Genomic DNA, 19,243 nt, shown 5'->3' on the forward strand with positions numbered 1-19,243 from the left:
ATGTTCCGTCTTGGGCTGAGATGCAGTATGGGAAACTGGGGCAAAAATAAATTTGAGGGAAAGAACTTGAGTAGGGTCGTGGAGATGATGAAACTCTCATTCAAGTGAAGATGTGTTTGGACACAGGGTCAGGCTACACAGCATAAGTGAAAGAGGTCAAGATGATATATATCAAATATCAAAGTAGAATTAAAGATTAAGGCAGACTTGGTAAAACAAGGAAGCAAAAATCCTGGGAAAAAGGAGGAGTATTTTAGAGAGAAACTAAAGATATAAGGTCTGAAGATATAGCCAAAGGTCTGAAGTCGATTATAAGCTATTTGGTAGCAAGCATCCCAGATATATTAGGACAACCCTATGACAGTTGCCAATTCTCCATCCTAAAGAATCAGGTCTTAATAGCTAATACAATTAATTAGTAACTAATACAGTCACAGATTGCACCACTGATTCATTCATTTATGAATTCAAAAAGTATTTTTGGCATCCTCTATATGCCAAATACAATGATCAATAAACAGAGATAAAATGTAAGTGACACAAATGTGCTCTCAGCCATCAGAAGAGTTAGTCATTAAATAAGCGATTATACAAGTAGGTAATTCTGATTGCCATAAGTGCCATCGAGAAAAAATACAGGTACTGTGAGAATGAGTCACAAGATGCCTAACCTAGCCTGAAAGGAGGAAGGTTAAAAGGATGCTTTCCCAGAGGAACATTTCCCAGGGAAAATAAATTTTTTGAAAAAAGTTTCCAAAATTTTTTGAGAGAGAGAGAGAGAGGGAGGGAGAGAGGGCATGCATATGCATGTGCAAGCCAGGGAATGGCAGAGGGAGAGGGAGGGAGAGAATCTTAAGCAGGCTCTTCAGCGTGAAGCCCAAAGCAGGGCTCAATGCCCTGATCTTGAGATCATGACCTGAGCCAAAATCAACAGTAGGATGCTTAACTGACTGGGCCATCAGGTGCCCCTCAGAGGAAGTGAATTTTAAGGTACAACCTTAAAGACAAGATGAAGTTGATGAACTGTTGAGGGGAAGAATTCTAGGCCAAGAGAACAGTCTGTGCAGAATGCACACCTTAGGATAGAATAGGAGGATAACCAGTGGGATTGGAATGCAGCGAATGAGGGGAAAATAGTAGATGAGACTAGTGATGATACAGATCTGCTATGTCCCATTACAGACATAGAATACGATGCTAATTGCAGTAGGAAAACACTGGATGATTTTAAGCCAGTAAATGATATGATGACATTTTCACTAAAAATTGTATCCTTCCAGGTGCTATGGTAGGGTATCTGATATGGATTATGCAGGAAAATCTTTAGGATGTTACTGTAATAGTTCAAGCAAGGGATGTTTTGGATTAGGTTTGTTTGGCTCTAGGTTTCTGGTGTAAATAGAGACTGGTACCATTAACTAGACAGAACAGAGAAAATTGGAGGAAATAAATTTTGAGAGAAAAGTCAGGAGTTCAATTGTGGATACTGGAGCTATATAGTACAGAGCCTCAGAGTATTAAAGCCCATATTCCATCCACACTGATTTTGAGTCAGAAGCTGAAAACAGTCTGAACATAAGCTCAAGTGTCATTATAACCTATTTTCTAACTTTTTATTTATTTATGGATAAATGTCAGTAAATTAAATTAATACAGAAGTCTAAAAGAAAAGAAGTCCATAGAGATTGGTTGCTGGAATTATTAGATTTGATAAATCATGTAAAGTATTAGAGAAAATGCTTGGTGCAAATAAATCTCGATGTTTGTAAGCCATTATTATTTGATAATGTGTAATCAAATTCCTATTATCCATTATCTATAATCTATTTTGATATATTATACATATTTGGCATTTGTATGCACAGTAAAATCTATTATTGAGTAGTTACTTCTATTCCTTCTTAGAATTTGAACTAAGTTGATCTGTTTCACCATGCTGGAATATAAAATAGGTTCATGTTATGTTCAATATTTAAATCACTTTAAATCCCTGGTAAGAAGGTTTTTTCCTCTCAGCATTAAGGAGTTAGTAAAAAAAATTTTGTTTTAATCAGTAAACACTTTAATGTGTTTGTATCATTTTTGGCAGAAAATAACCCTTGTGTTTTTAATGAATGACTTTCCTAGTGGGAGATAGTATTTTCTGAGTCATTAAGACCTGACAAAGCAGAAGTACTAAGAAAGTCTGGTTGAATTTATTGATCAATCAGTAAGCATTTATTATAAACTTATTTTATGTAAGCCCCATGCTATCTATCTATCTATCTATCTATCTATCTATCTATCTATCTACCTATCTACCTATCTACCTATCTATCTATATGATCCAGCAGCATAAAGCATGGTGCTAGCATTCACAGAGTTTATGCAACAATAGTAACTAACAACTTTTAACCCTTGCTAAATTGGGGCACTAGACTGTTCTTGCATTTAATCAATTCTCACAGTATTCCTATGATGAAAGTATTATTGTTAGTAATATTTTTATTTGACAAAGATATTGAGATTTTAGGAGTTTATTTGGTTATGGAAAAACAGCAAGTATAAAACACAGAACTAAACACCAGGATGTAAGAAATGAAAACTTATTCTTTTACCTGCGTCTCTCTCTTTACAACTCATTGGGAGGCAAGGAAGATATAGTTGAAAATATTAATACAAGATGGGAGTAAAACACTCTTAAATTTTTCTTTTTGTAACAATAATCTTTACTTTTAAGCATTATTTATGAAATTATTAAATTAAAAAAATATTAAAAAGCTTATTTACCAGTTGAGATTTCTGAGTTTTTATGAAGGAGGAAAGTGATAGTTTAGTTATTAAGAGTACAGAAATAGATCACACTTTGGAAACTAGAAGTCAGAAAAGCTAAAGACATTAGGGTTTTTTTCACATCTCTGGCAATCATTTCTATACTAGATTTGAACACATTAGTTTTAAACTACCAGAAGTTTATGAGCCAGCTAAGAAAATTCTCAAAGGGCTGAAGAGACTCTCCCAGGAGAAAACAAAATGAAAACGATAGCTAGAGTTATTAGAATTAATAACAGTTAATGAGTGTTCTGTCTTAGGCTGGAAATATAAGACAACTGAGAATTCAAGTAGGTCATGGTGTAGATAGGGTTGTGGAGAGAATAAAACTTTACCACTTAAGAACAAATGAGTTTGAACACCAAGTCAGAGCAGATTGTCCAGCATGGGTAACCACAGGTCAAAGTCTATTGACCTGTACAGGTTTGACAATCTAGGGAGGCAAAATCCTGGGACAGAGACAAGTAGTACAGAATTTTTAAGAAAAGTTTAATATACAAGTTTTCTTAGCCAAAGATCTGAAGTTGGAATTGAACTATTTATTCAAAGGCAGGCAGCTCAGTTCTGTCTGGTTAGCTCTATCACAGTGACTGATAATTCCGACCTAAAGAATCAGATCCTCTGATTCAAGCATACACTGTGCCATTGATTCATTCATCCATGCGTTCAGCAAATATCATCTATGTGCCAGTCACAGGGATGAACACCAGACCTATGATAAATGAAAGGCAAATGAGACAAATATGGTCTTTACTGAAGTGAAAATTACATTATGCTGGAAAATTAGGGATTAAATGCATAATTAATTACAATTTGGGTCAGCTGTAAAGGAAAGTTACTGAGTATTGTGAGAATGAATCACAGAAGGAACTATATCCTTTTCAAGGGGTTAAATAAAAGATAGAGCCCGAAAGATGAGTCAATTAGCTAAGCAAATATTTGGAGAAAAATCATTCCCAGCAGAAGGGGAATAACTTCTTGAAGTTAGGAAGAAACAGAGAGATGACCTGAGGGGAAAAGAGAACAGTTGAAGCAAGGGGATTAGTTAGGGGGCTGTAGGACATTATATGCAATGCTGAAGATTTTCAATATTATCTTAATTGTAGTGGAAAACTACTGAATGTTTTTATGCCAGTAAACAACATGATGACATTTGCATTTTAAAAGATTCTTTTAGGTGGTCTCATAGGCTATTTCATATGGATTAGCAGGCACAAGAGTGGATCTGGGGAGAACACCTATTTCAGTAGTCTAAGCCAGAGATGATGATAGTTTGACCTTGGTTATTGACAATAAAGATAGAAAAAAATAGATGAATTCAGTATATAATTAGGAGGTAGAAAAGAGGGGTGCAGCCATAGACTTTAGGCATGAGTACATGGTGTAGGGTGGTGCCATTCACCAGGATAGGAAGGCCTGGAGGGCGACCCACTTTGGAAAAAATATTGAGAATCTAGTTATTTCAGAGTGATAGAACCAAGTAGAAATATGAAGCTTATGTGTCTAAACTTCAGAAGAGATATCTTGCCTAGAGACACAGTTGGAGTTCATGAGCATATATATGATCTTTCAAGTATTGAAAGATGAGATCTCAGCTTCTGGCATGAGCAGATGAGTGGATGGTGGTACCATTTTCTAGCATAGAGAGGTAAAAAGGAAAACCAAATTTAGAGAAAATAAGTTGATTTCATTTGTGAACTGCCTGAGTTTGAAGAGGATTATGAGATACCCAAGGATAAACATGAAGCATATAAGTGGGCTGATGGACCTGGTGTTCAGAAAAGATCTTTTAGCTAGAGATATAAGCTTGAATTCATTACACATTATCTGCTGAGTTATGAGAGTGGATGAGACTACTCAGGGAGAGCACAAAATGAGAAATGGAGATGGGAGGTGGGAATAGGGCAGGAGAGAGAAATCTTTAGGGCTACAGATAGTTAAGGGGAAATACATGAGCTGATAATGAGAGATAAATGCTAGAGAAGGAAGGAAGGAATCAGGAGAGTATGCTGCCCTAGTATTCAAATAAAGGGATGTTCTGGTTATTAGAGATTGGACAGGACACTGAGGAGTCAAGAAAGGGGATGTGAAGTAGACACATACACTTCACTGTTTTCTGTCATTTTTGGATAATCAGTTTTGGCTGTTGTCAACACCCACTGATTTTTTAAAGTAGAAACCTTGATATTATTCCCAACATTGCTTCTTCTATCCCCCACATGGAATCAGTCAGCAAACTCAGATAAGTCTTTGATCTCTTCTTGCTTCTTCTTTTTTTTTTTTTCCCCTTTTTTGGATCTCTGTGGAAATTTTATTTTCAAGTAAAAGCACATTTGTAAAAGTTGATGACTCACTGAAAGACAGGAGATGTGCTGGCCATTAAAGCCCAGGATGGCCACAGTGCCACTGAAATGCTCAGCACAGAACCCATGGCTCACAGGGGAAGCCAGGACCTCTGCTCTGTGGTGTGCCTTGGGTTGCCCTTGCGGTGCTGCTGCTGGTTGCAGATGGTCTCACAGCTGCTCCTTTGCAGCTCTCCAGCGTGGTGTTCAGCTGCTGCATCTGGCTCACCAGGTCGCTCTTCTTGCCCCTCAGGCGCTTCCTATCGGCTTTCATGGCCTGCGAGGCTTCTTTGGCTCGGGCTAGCTCCTGCTCCTTCTGGACCAGCCGGACCCTGAGCTCAGTGGCTCACAGGGCCTCCCAGGACTCGCTGCCCTGTGACTCCTCCAGGTCCTTCGTCAACATCTGGCGGAGAAGGTGGACTTCCTGTTGGTCTTCTTGCTTCTTTATGCTTACAGTCAGTGTCTCCTTTCAGACTCAGTTTATTTATCTTCACCATTTGACTACAATATACATTTTTTTAAGTTTATTTAAGTACTCTCTGCTCCTAACATGGGTCTTGAGCTCATGGCCCCAAGGTCAAGAGCCGCATGCTCTAATGACTAAGCCAGCCAAGTCCACCTTATTTTTAAGTGACTATAAAATACATTTTCAAGTCTCATCTCCTCAAACATTCTCCAATCTTAAAATATTCTATGTCCCTATATTATTGAATCTACTCCTACATTACTCTTTACTCTCTTGATATGGGACACAGTTTCTTGTTTCTTTTGATATACCGCAATAGTTTTTTATTGTATATTGTAGGTTGTGTGTAAAAGGAAAATAAGGACTAAAGTAATAATATTTATCACCAGGACAAAGCATACTCCTTCTTTCAGGTCACCAGTCTGGACATCTGAGTCAATGTAATTTATAGTAGATCCAGATGGAGGCTTTGTTGCCACTTTGGTTAAATTTAATTCACAACTAATTTAAGGTATTTTAAAGGGTAGGATAAAGACTTTAACTATAGTAGCGTTTGAGATATGAGTGTACAGAGTTCCAACAGAACTCTGATGTTAGATATTTCCAAACAGCTAGCTTAAGAAAACCAAAAGATGGTGCTAGTCTGTCCAAAAGCTAGTGTCACTCTCTTATGAAGTTGAAGCTTTCTGCTGTACCCAAATAAAAGCATGTCAATTTCAAAGATTCTGAGGTAGTCCGATAAGTACTCCAAATTAGGAGGGATTTAAAGATTCTAGTTAAGACTGACTAGGAATGGACCTCCCAGCGTCCTTCTCATACACTGGCAGAATCTCATTATCATTCTCTATCCCTATATATTTTTCAAGTCGAATCTGTAATGCTTATTTTCTCTCTCTCTCTCTCAAAAATAAACAGACATTAAAATAAATAAATAAATAAATAAATAAATAAATAAATAAATAAATAAGAGAGAGAGAGAGAGAGAGAGAGCTGGTGAAGAGTTAGAGAGAAAGGGAGACACAGAATCAGAAGTAGGTTCCAGGACCTGAGCTGTCAGCACAGAGCCCGATGTAGAGCTAGAACTCACCAACCTTGAGATCATGACCTGAGCTGATGTCGGATTCTTTACTAACTGAGGCACCCAGGCACCCCTCTATCTTACTCTTTTAAACCATTACACTACACTTAAATTATTGTTATATTTTTTTAGGTGGTTACCTTAATAATCTATTCAACTATAGCAAAAATGCACATCTGGAACTTATGGTATATATGCAACTTTTTATCATTTAAAAAATATTTTGGGGCGCCTGGGTGGATCTATCAGTTGAGTGTTTGACTCTTGATTTCAGCTTAGGTCATAATCTCACTGTTCATGGGATTGAGCCCTACCTCTGGATCTGTGCTGACAGTGTGGAGCCTGCTTGGGATTCTCTCTTCCTCTCTCTCTGCTACTTCCCTGTGCTGTCTCTTTCTCTCTCAAAAATAAAGAAATATTAAAAAATAATCTTTTAGTATTATTGTGGAAGAAGGAAGGACAGTCAGATGGTTAAAAAATATATATAGCTAGAATTATGTAACATATTTCTATAATTTGATAAAGGAATATTTCTATAATTTGATGAAGGGAAAGGTAAGTTGATAAACTATTTGTTTACCTGGATTATCTAACTACCTTTGAATGTATCTTGACTGTTTTTTCCAGTTCTTAATAGGGAAAAAGAACAGATCTTTTAGGATAAATATTCTCAGACATTTCTATAGTTTCAATCATTGTACAATTGGGTAAGAGAGGTTACCAAAACTCAACTTTTCCCTGTCCATACTGGTAACATTAATTGAAATTTTGAGGGAACACTGTTAAAATTAAAATTGGAAAATAGTGTTGTTGGAGTTGGTTGGGCATAATTACTTTTACAACTTTCTAGACACTGAATTCCAAGCTGAGGTATGCTGCTAAATGTTTAACAACTGGCTTTTCAGGGGAAAAGAAAAAAAAAAACCTGGGTTTTAGCATTTGCTGATTTCAGTCCTGTAAATATTTTCACCATGGTTGATTTCAAGCTAGCAACACGATGTCATTGAACATGGAGTTAGAGGTGCCCAATAGCACACTATTATATAGCATTTCCACCATACAGATAAAATATGTATAAACAATCTTTAAAGCCCTGACAATAGTAAAATGTACATGAAGTGATATATTTTGAGTATTTATCTTTTTAAAATATAATTTATTCTTTATTTATTACAAAAATTAATGTTATTTTTGAGAGAGAGAGCAGAGACAGAGTGCAAGCAGGGGATGGGCGGAGAGAGAGAGAGAGACACAGAATCTGAAGCAGGCTCCAGGCTCTGAGCTGTCAGCACAGAGCCCAATGCAGAGCTTGATCTCACAAACTGTGAGGTCATGACATGAACTGAAGTTGGATACTTCACTAACTGAGCCACCCAGGCGCTTCTAAAATATAATTTATTTACATGTAGGTTTATATCATTAAATTATTAATAATGATTATATTTAAAACTGACTTGCCAATTTCCCCAAAATTAAAATAGACTCTTAAAAGCTGGTATGGGCTGGCTCCAATGGACCACTGATTCCAAACCTTTTGGGATAAGGATCATTAAATTCTCAGCACTGAGCTGGATTTGGATCCATAAGCCCCATCAATGAATATTTGTTAAAGGGCTCAAATCAATGGTATTTGGATCAGAAGAAAGCCAGGTTTCTTTACATTCACGCTTGTATGCCCCAGACCCCTTTTTTTCTCCCCTCTGTTTCATAAACCTGTCATTCTTTGTATCACTAATTAGGAGTAGTTTTCGAACATAATTATTACTCGCTTGTGTAACGGCCTCTGTACCCAAGGGTTTTTTGCATTTGGTAGTTTTGCACTAAGAAGGCAGTCTAGGTCATAGGTTATCCTTATAAATTAGAATTTGTTCCTATTTTAAATTGCTTATCAATTTTTAATTTAAACCCTCATGCATTTCAGTAAAGTATCACTTTGTTAAGAAAGATCCCTATATTCACTCCCTAAAACTAAAATATTAGTTATATTTTCAAGATGCTTTTATGAATGCCTCTTTAATTTCATAGGACAACCATCTGTGATAAAATCTTATCCAGGAAATTACAGTTGCACATTTAAAGATAAAACTTCTTATGAAAAAGTAAAGTTGATTGCCTTATGTAATAACTCCATGAAAACAAATATTTCACAAAAGAATTTACTGGTACATTAATATCCTGCTTTGAGACTTAGCTCTTGGTAGAAAATAAAATGTGTTCTGAGGTATTCATATCAAAAGGTACTTCTACAAAATTGCTTTATTAAATGAGAGTGTAAAAGTTACCTTTTATATTTTGAAACTATGGTCAAATAAGAATGGGAAGAGTGTGAATACCAAACACTTGTGCAACTTATTTCTGAAATAGCTTTAGATCTGTAGAATTCTGCATCACTATAGATTCATTGTGTAAAAATATGTAACCTATCTTGTTAACAGTCAGAACAGTGGCTATTTTGGGGAGGTAGTGGAGGGTGGGCCTTTAATTACGTATTGTTTGTTGATCTGAGTGCAAGGGACATAGCTGAGTCAGTTTGTGGAAATCCAGCAAGTTAAATGTACATTAATATGAACTACAGTATAATTTAAATTTTAAAATATTTGTGTATATATGCAAATCCCACATGAATGCACACAATATATACTTGTGCTTTTTAATCATGATGTGGTTATGTTAAAAATATATCTATTTAGTAATAATGAGGCTAAAACTTACAAAAAGTCTACAAAAACAGTTTGTATTTTAAAGTATACAATCAGATATTATAGTAAATGTATCATCTATTTTTTGTTGGCATTTGTTCATTCATAAATTCATAAAATCAACCTTTTTTCCCCATTAAGCCTGCTTGAAGAAGTTACTTATGGGTTGGAACATTCTTTTCAAAAGCTTAAACATCCTAAAAGACCTAAGAAGGTACAGACTTCTGTTAAATAAAAAATCGAGACATAGTGAGGTAGGCTTAAATTATCTTGAGACTAGAAATAATATTTGGACCAAAATGTTTTGTAAGTATTTAAAATTTGTTACTGGAAGAAGACAAGCAGGATATAATTTTTTTTTAAATGTTTATTTATTCTTGAGAGAGAGAGGGACAGAGCATGAGTGGTGAAGGGACAGAGAGAAAGAGAGAGAGGGAGACCCAGAATCTGAAGCAGGCTCCAGGCTCCATTCTGTCAGCACAGACCCCGATGTGGGGCTTGAACTTACAAGCTGTGAGATCATGAACTGAGCCGAAGTCAGACGCTCAACCCACTGAGCTACCCAGGCGCCTCTAATTATTTTATTTTATTTTATTATCTTTTTTCCAAGTAGGATACAATTTTCAAAGCTTTTCCCTAATGTGTATCTAGAGACAGACTGGCATATATCCAGAGCTGTTCAGTAGATCTCATGGGGTAGAATTGGTTGCTGATGTCTTGACTTGAAGTTAAATATACCTTCAAGAGGTTTTAGTCACTTAAAAAGAAAAACTACCGTAAATTGGTGATAGGGATTAAACCATGCCCTTGTGATGAGTACTGGATGATATATGGAACTGTTGAATCACTATATTGAACACCTGAAACTAATATTACACTGTATGTTAACTAACTGGAATTTAAATTAAAAAAACCCTGCCTCTCTTAAAATAACTAAAAGCAAATATGATTAAATAAGGATTATAATAATTATTTGGGAGATATTATACCTTCACAGACTTGAAAGGCTTTACATTATATTTTTCAATTATACTTGTAACCATTAGTAGGATTCTTAGTACCTTTATTTTACATGGAGATTGAATTATAATGGGGTCTTTTTTAATTATTATTTTTAAAAATTTACATCCAAGTTAGTTAACATTTAGTGTAATAATGATACCAGGAATAGAATTTAGATTCATCCCCTACATATAACACCCAGTGCTCATCCCAACAAGTGCCCTGCTTAATGCCCCTTGCCCATTTAGCCCATCCCCTCACCCAAAACCCCACCAGCAACCCTCAGTTTGTTCTCTGTATTTAAGAGTCTCTTATGGTTTGTCTCCCTCCCTGTTTTTATATTATTTTTGCTTCCCTTCCCTTCCCTTATGTTCATCTGTTTTGTATCTTAAATTCCACATATGAGTGAAGTCATGTATTTGTGTTTCTCTGACTGACTTATTTCGCTTACTATAATGCACTCTAGTTCCATCCACGTTGTTGCAAATGGCAAGATTTCTTTCTTTTTTATCGCCGAGTAATGTGATGTGGCCAAATTTCTTAAGTTTCTTTGAGCAGAACTCCTCATGGTAAGTAGAAGTAAGTGCTACTTATTTCACAAGGGCTGTACTGAGCATTGTTTATTCTTATGGGATATGCTTAATATATACTAGAAGTTTTCCCTTTTGCAATCAATTTGTAAATGATGTCAAGATACCAAGTTAACATAGGGCTTTCAGTTCATTTTGTTTCCTACATCTCAGGGTATCCACCTTATTTTCATTGCACAATTTCAAGTCTGAGTTATTTCTTTGACTTCCTTAAACAATTCTGGTTGCTCCCAAACACCTAGTGAGCTACAGTTTCATTCTCAAAATGTCTGCTATAAATTCTTTAAGTATCCAATTCTTTACCAACTCTTCATCTTGTTGGTGGTTTATTCCCCCCTTGCTGTGTATAATATTATAATCTCATCTCACCATCTTCTTATGATATCAGTCATTCTTTTATCCTGTGGATAGGAGTGAGAGAAGGACACTGAGTTACCCAAGTCCTGAAAGCCTTCCAGGATTTCTCCCAACCTCTTCATACTACTTAGTTCTACTGACTCTGGTGTTTAAATATCTCTAGAATATTTGCCCTATGTCCACATCCCTATATCTGCCTTGTTTAGATCCTTATCACTTCTGGTAGATTCCAAATAGTATTCTCTTAAACATATTCTTTTCATCTGTTTACTGCTTCCAGTCTATCTTCCAGCCACAAAATCTAGTCATATTATTCTCTTGGTGAAATCTTTAAATATTTCTTTCTCTGCAGAATAGCTTCAAACTTCTTAACAGTGCTAAAAATGTTCTATATAGTCAGAATTGTAACAAAGTTTTTAAAAGAGCCTTATATAAATCAGATTTGATATAATTGTGCCTTATCACCTGACAAATGTCTATTGTATTCAGATTCTCATAACATACACAATTCAGTTTCTCAAGCGTATTATGTGATATCCTACCTTGCCACAAATGCACATGGTTCTCCTTACTGAAAACGAATTTTCCATCAAAAATATTCTCCAAGATTAAGCTTTGGGGAAAAATTAATTAATGTTTCTAAAGTCTTACTGGGTCAAGAACTGTGTTAAATGACATATAGACATTGCAATATTTGAATTTCCTAATAACTCTAAGATGTTGATCTCCTCTCCATCTTAAAGATGAGGAAATCAAGGTGGAATTTAAAGTCTCATCTGTATGACTACAAAAACTATATTTTAACTCTTGTGCTCTAAATTACTTTTTAATTTTCACAGAAAGCTAGAGATGGGTGTTTAACTTGATTTCTATATGACACGAATGATATAAAGTTGCTCTTCATGGAATATGGGTAGCATGTGCAAAGTAACATAAATTCAAAGAAGCCTGAATTTATTTTCAAATTTGTCAATCATTAAAACCCATGTTAGTTCCTTTATACCACTCAATTTCTTTAACTATCACCACCTCCATGAATCATTTCCTCATGCCCTATGGGCAGTTGGTAATGCCAGTATTTCTTCTGTTACTATACCTCTATGCCTCATCTAGTGGAATAAAAATTAACAACACTTACCCAGCAGTTATTTAGCATGCAGACACAGTGCCTTTTAGTAATTATCTCATTTGCATATCTTAAAGTATATCAAAGTGATTATATTCATCACTATGCATCTATGTATTTACCTGTTTTCATCATTAAAGTATGATTACTTTGGAGGCAGCCACTGACCTGTACATACTTGTTTTCCTAGCATCTAGCACAATTCCTTTCTTGTAGAAGGTACATAATAAATATGTTTAATTGAATGAATGTGCTATGATTAGGGGATGATTATAGTATTGGTAGGACAGAGCAAGAAAAGAAGGAGTGTCTTATATCTCAGAGAACAAATGCAGTCTGCTCCTACATTCCTTGAGCTCAGGAATGTAGAAACTTTGGTAGCCTCAGTTATTTTCCTAAGGTTACATGTCATTATGTTTTCTTATAATGGATGTAAATTATGCGTTTTTTCCAAATGACAGTAGTCAGACAGTCTAGTTATATATCTTAATAGATATCACAAGTTTAGTAGACTAAATATGCTTTGGTTTATTTCCAAATTTTGATTAATTTTATTGACCCTATCGTACATTACGGAGTTTGTATTTTACATGCTTTATAAATTCAAAATATTGGAAAGCCTCTTGATCTGCAAAGAGATGAAATTCATCTCAAAATCTCCATCTCTGTTTTCCATCTATTTGAAAAGATCGGTCAAGTGTCTTTCTTACGCATCGCTGGACTTCCGGAAAGTGGACATTGGTTCTTATTATCACCTTTGGGTTTGTTTTATCTAAGAGTATAATTGGCTACTCTTCCTGAGTTGTTTTGATTCAAGGCTTACTTGTGGCTCCCACTCTGATGTTTTAGGGATTTACCACCCCTATAACTTTTCTCATGCCGTATTCTTCTTTGTAGACTTCTAGTGTTGGTGTCTTCTAGGTTGATGAGGTGTTTGTGTGTGTGTTTCTCAGGTCTCTCCCCACCTTTAAGACCACTGATAGTGAAAATTCACCAAGTAGATACAAAGTTGCTATCTTCATTGTAGACTTGGGTCTTGAGTATTTGTATGGGAGAAAAGATACTGACTTTGTCCTCACTCACCGTCCTCACTCACCGCAGGAGGGATGAACTAAGCTTTTCCTATCCACCTGGTTATGCATTATTGAATCACGTCATCTCAGAGAGGTTAATTTTCTAACGCATACATGAGTAATTATTTTAGTTTATGTCAGCAATTTATATCTCCAAAATGATTGTACTCTATATCCCCATACCTGGTAACTTACATTTTAAAGTTTTCAATTTCCTACTATTTTTAAATGAGATGTTATCTTCATACAAAACTGCTTCTATAGGTGATTAATTTGATAAAACTCATGGCAAGATATTAATCCTTAGCTATAACTTCTATGATTTTTAAAATGTTTGAAGACTTTCAATCTTCTGTTTAAAGAATAAAGAATGTCACTCAGATAAATATTTTAAAATAAGGTCTACTATGTAGTTCACTTGAAGTTTATTAGGTTAGAGGCAATATATATAAATGTGCATATAGTCTGCCCGGGGTAGGACAAAACATTATGGAATGTGGGATATATAATAAACATAGCAATTGGATGGTTAATTTCTCAGACTGCCATTTAGAATATTTTAGCATCATTTTGATCAGTTAGGTGCAATTATCTTTTCTATGACCTAGTAGGCACGCTCTCACATGCATTGGAAGAAAGAAATGTTTCCCCGAACTTCCGTGAACTCCATCCATGTTGTCATCAGCACTCCTCCTACCCTCACAGGCTGATAGCAGTTGCTCCTGGTTTATTGACTGGAAATCACTGTGACCATTCTTCCTCCAAGGCTGAACTGCTTCTTGTGCAGTGTAACTGTTAGATGGCAAACCTTGGTTATATTCTATTCTTGGTCTATATCTTGGTCTATATTATTCTCTACTCTAGTCTAGCCCTGAGCTGTGAAATTGCAGATTTCACTCAGATCTTACAAATAGTCAGATGTGATAACACAAAACTATGACACTTGTATGTGTACCTGGTACCTATGTATATGTAATAAAGAGAGGCTTTGGAAAGACACGGTATTAGGCTTCTAAATGATCTTAATAACATCATATTTAGTCTGCTTTTGGTGGAAAAAGAAAGCTTAATTAATTTTTACACTAAAGATACTTTGGGAAATTGACAAGCATTTGTATACATTTGCTATTTTACATGGCTCTCTCACTCTAGTGTTTGTTGTACATATTATTATGACATTTTAAAATGCTATGTGTATTTTTCCTTGATGAATATCAGCCTAATGAAATGAACATTTTGTTTTAAAGGTTTCTTTTTTGAGGCCCTGAAAAAAGAGCAATAGAAACCATGGTGTGTTCTTAGAAGCTTAAATTCTAAGAGAAAGGGCTTTCAAAACTATTGACATTACCAGAAAAAAAAGGTGCTTACCATCCAAAATACTTAGCAGTAATGAACACATGTACCCACTATGGTGATTAAAAAGATCTCTTCCACATTATTCAAATAAAAGTTAATTATTTTTAAATTAAAGTCTTCTAAGAAAGGTTATCCACATGAATCCAGGAAAAATCTCCTATAATTTGTAGCCATACATCACTCTTTATGTTTTATTTTTTTTCTTAATTTTCAGTTTAGCCTGTTGATTTTCCTGAAATGGTAAGGAAAAAAAAAAAACTCTGTATATCTCACTTATAATGTAAAATATTCAGTCTAAATCTGCAGAAAGTATGTCTTTTGAATAAAAGAAGCAGATAGTACAGTGTTTCTGCCAAAGAGAGTCCAGTTTAAACATTCTGCAGTATGCAAATGTTATCTCCTCGATGTGAGTGTTTTCCCTGAGTGGATGTTGCAGAGTTGGAGCCTTCTGCCTGTGATTTAGGTTGTAATTTTATTTGTGGAAATAAACCAATTGCGGAGCTTCAATTGTCTTAGCGATGAGGTGATCAATAGCCCATTACTGGATAGAACAGCAGCTACAGGAAGTGCATTGAAGATTTTAATGCATGAATTATGCATGCGGTGCTCATTCTTTAGTCTCCGAACAGAATGACAGGGTTTGTGAAGTCGCCTCAGATAGTTTCTTGCATTAAGTGACTGCAGTGAAATGCTTAATATTTTCAGGCATAGAAGCAGCATTGACTCAGGCCAGCCGAATTTGGAAGATGTAAATCCCCCAGCTCCCAGCACAGAATGCTTTATTTGAAAGTATTGCTATGTAGAGAGCCAGCTTCGCTGTCATCTAACCTGCTCTTCCCAGAAGGTTGGCTGAAGGATGGGAGCGGCTGTGCCTGCCTCTGAGGTCACAGCTTGAAGTCCTTTTAACTTGCTTTCTGCTGCAGGAGAGAGGCGTATTGTGGTATAACTGTCGCTGCATTTATTCAAATGGACAATTTGCAATAAATACTATACCCAGCACAACAGATAACTCAGCATATCAGGTAAGCACAAGGTTTTTCTCTAGGTAATTGTAAGTGAGAATGTGCTGAGTTGGGATAACGGTGATGCGGTATTACTAACGTTGACTCAGACCTCAGTATTGCGATGCAGCATCAGGGTTCTGAATTGTTTTGTTCATTGAAAGGTGACTTTATTTTATATTTTTGACAGTATTGTGCCGTAAGGTATTTTATTTGCATGCAAAAGCTATTCAAGAATGTACCAGAGCTCCTATGTGTGTGTCTTAGATAGCTAGCCTGCAAATTGGGGAGGGGCAGCACTGAGCGTGAGCTGAATCAATAAAAAAATTATCTCCTTCTGGAGAAGTTTTAGCAGGGTTGTGGTATTCCTTTGGCTCAGATTATTTCCTTATTGTCAACATTTTCAAATGATGGTGAAAGATGTTGATAGACACCAAAAATGTTCAATCCTTCTACCAGAAGTAGAGGATGGCACTGAGGTACTCAAACTCAAATACTGTGTTGCATACAAATTGAACAGATGGAATTGAAATAATTTGGAATAGCATGTCCTTGAAGGAAGACCTTGTTGTCAGAAACAAAACAGTTTGACTTCTACGTGTTTTGTTTTCTTTCTTCCTGTCCAGAATGCCTTACTTTAAAAAGAGTGGGTAGATGGCATATTTTGAATTTACTACCCCCCCCGAAAAGTTTTATTTTTTTTCTTGATGTTTTCAAAATTAAGCTTATGGAATTATAGAACCCACTGTAGAAAAGCCAAATAAAATCCACAAAAACTCTGAAAAACTGAACAGTAAAAATAATGTACTACTATATTTATCAGTCTTTGTGAATTAAAACTGCTTGTTTAAATATCATGGCAAATAATTAATAAATATGCAAATAATGTGCGGTATGATATGAATTCCTTGACCTCTCTTCAGGGTGGGAAAATAGCATTAAATATAACATTTTAAGGATAATTTTAAACAGTAAATATGCACTATTAATGTATATATATATATATACACACACTATTAGTATATATACACACATGCATATATGTACACATATGTATTTCTACACATATACACTATAATATATAACTGATAGAACATAATATACGCAGTATAACATGTATGTATATGTCCTTCCTCAAATATGATGCTAAGTTTTTAAAATTATGTTTGCTAAATAATCTATCAAGAACCGGTAATAGATAATGCTAAGTATGCTTTGTGAATAAGCATCACCTATTAGAAAAAAAAAGGAGAGAAATACAGAGCAATGATAATAAGAACACAGGGAAACTACCTTTCAAGCATTTCACAATGCATTTTAATTCTGTTGTGGTATTACTCTATTATATTTGAGTTTCCTTTCAACTGCCTGGTAGTATGGTGGCACAGAACTCACATTATAGAACGTGTTTAAATCTGCAAAGCTGAGCTAGTTTAGGCACAGGAGGAAACTCACACGTAGAGTTTTTCCTTAGGGAGGGGAAGATAGGAAGGAGAAGTAGCTGCCCCTATACATTTTAGAGTCTCCTGATGCTGAGTCATGGTGTTCATTCCTGCTCAAATGCCTCCTGACTGAGGTGGCCCATTAACAGCTAGTAAAATGGAATAGAAATGAAAATGAAAAAGAACAGAGGGGGCAGAAACTAAAAGATATTTATTGACCAAAGACATACTAAATTCTGAGTGATGAGCATAATGGCAGTGCTACTTGTTTGATCAGGCTGAGGTGACAGTAGAAGAAAAGCCCCCGTGCTGGATGACAAGAACGTAGCAGTAAAATTAATGGGCTAACATGGGGAGATTGTATAAACAAAGGGGTCTGAGTAGCACTGCACTTGTTAAGTCTCTCTGTCATTGTTCTAGTCTCAACTCAAACCATTACTCAATATCACTGAAAATATGTGATGGTTAGATAAAGAATATTTCCTGGATCATGTGAGGGAAATCTGGAATGAGATGTGCTCTGCCCCCAGTTCCCACAGTAGTTGTAATTAATTTTTATAGATTGTCAATTGGGAGAAACTAACAAGAGATTAATGAGAAAATTTGAATATTGACCACAATATATGAAGTGAGACGCCAAAATGAGTTTAAATAATGATTATTATGGCAAAGCATAATCATATTAGATACAGTTAGAAAGGAGACCGAGGACATACAAAAAGGGTATGATAAATGGAAAGAGGAAATGGAATGAGAAACCCATATAGCAGTGAAATATTAGCTATAAGATTTTGAAAGAAAATGTACTTAATGAATAATCGATATACATAATTAATGCCCCTTAAAATCAATTTATAAGAATTCTGAAATATTATGATTCACTAATGTAAGGCTTTGTAATTTACTTTAAAAATGTATTTTAAAGGTGACTTAGTAGAGTAAGAAATCAGTGAAGGGTATTTTAAAATGGTAAGCTGTCCATTTTCTTTTTAGTATAATAGTTATACTAATAAGGGTTGTTTGTACATATGTTATAATAAATCTAAGTAAAAATCTATCTCTATATTTTTATATATCTCTATATGTCCTATATTTAACATTAGCCATAAACTAGGGTTGTAAAAAAGTTATGAATCATTTAATGGAAGATTAGGAGACTAAAAACATTTGAAGAGAGATAATATGTCCATTTTCCAATCTTAAAACACACATAAAAGTTTTTTTCAATCTGAGTTTATTTTTTTATGATAAGGAAGTCTCCCCTGTATTTTTTTAGTAAATAGTTCTGAAGAATTGTAAACTTTGTAAAATTCAGAAACTTTTTTAAGTATGAATTTATAACAAAGAGTGACACCAAGAAATTGTATCTTGTCTTTTCTCCCTTTGGAAAAATAGTAACATTAATTTCTCCCTAAAATATATTTTCTAAGAAATTAGTGTTTGAATTATTTTCCTTTTAAAAATGCTCCTAGAATTTGACTCTGAGGGATGTGTCATTTTAATACAGCTTCATGAATGTTTCAGCAATGTCTTCCCTCTGATTATAAATATAAATTTTACTCTGTTTTTCATTGCTTTCTAGTCACTTTCCTCTCATAAAACAACTCAGTGTAATGAAGAATTTATTTAAAGATCTTCCTGTGTGCTCTTGCTAGGGATTCTGGCTCTCTAGTTGTGAAAAAAGAAGAGGGGCGGTGCTTTCACTAGAACAAATAATTCAAATGTAGAAAAAAAAAAGTACAACATAGTGTCATCTAAAACATTTGGTAAAAGTTTAAGTGTCATAGGACAAATAAGGAACCATAATCAAAATTTTTAAATGGAGCCCAGGAGAAGAATATACATAAAAGCATGGAAGCAAAAATTAATATTTTATATTCCAGTGTCAGGGTTGAAACAG

At 35.1% G+C, this 19,243-nt stretch overlaps 1 protein-coding gene across 4 annotated transcripts in view; it reads left to right on the forward strand.

The window, feature by feature from the left end:
- The window catches only part of CNTN1 (contactin 1), a 365,054-nt gene that overhangs the window by 102,755 nt on the left and 243,056 nt on the right, over positions 1-19,243 (forward strand). The window contains exon 3 of one of the 4 annotated variants that reach the window (XM_045466116.1): positions 15,824-15,922. The exons of the other annotated variants lie outside the window; for them this stretch is intronic. The gene's annotated coding sequence lies outside the window, so the exon portion shown is untranslated. The remainder of the gene's footprint in view (positions 1-15,823; positions 15,923-19,243) is intronic. 4 annotated transcript variants of the gene reach the window in all.

The sequence above is a fragment of the Leopardus geoffroyi genome, chromosome B4, assembly GCF_018350155.1.
Source record: "Leopardus geoffroyi isolate Oge1 chromosome B4, O.geoffroyi_Oge1_pat1.0, whole genome shotgun sequence".
Lineage (NCBI taxonomy): Eukaryota > Metazoa > Chordata > Mammalia > Carnivora > Felidae > Leopardus > Leopardus geoffroyi.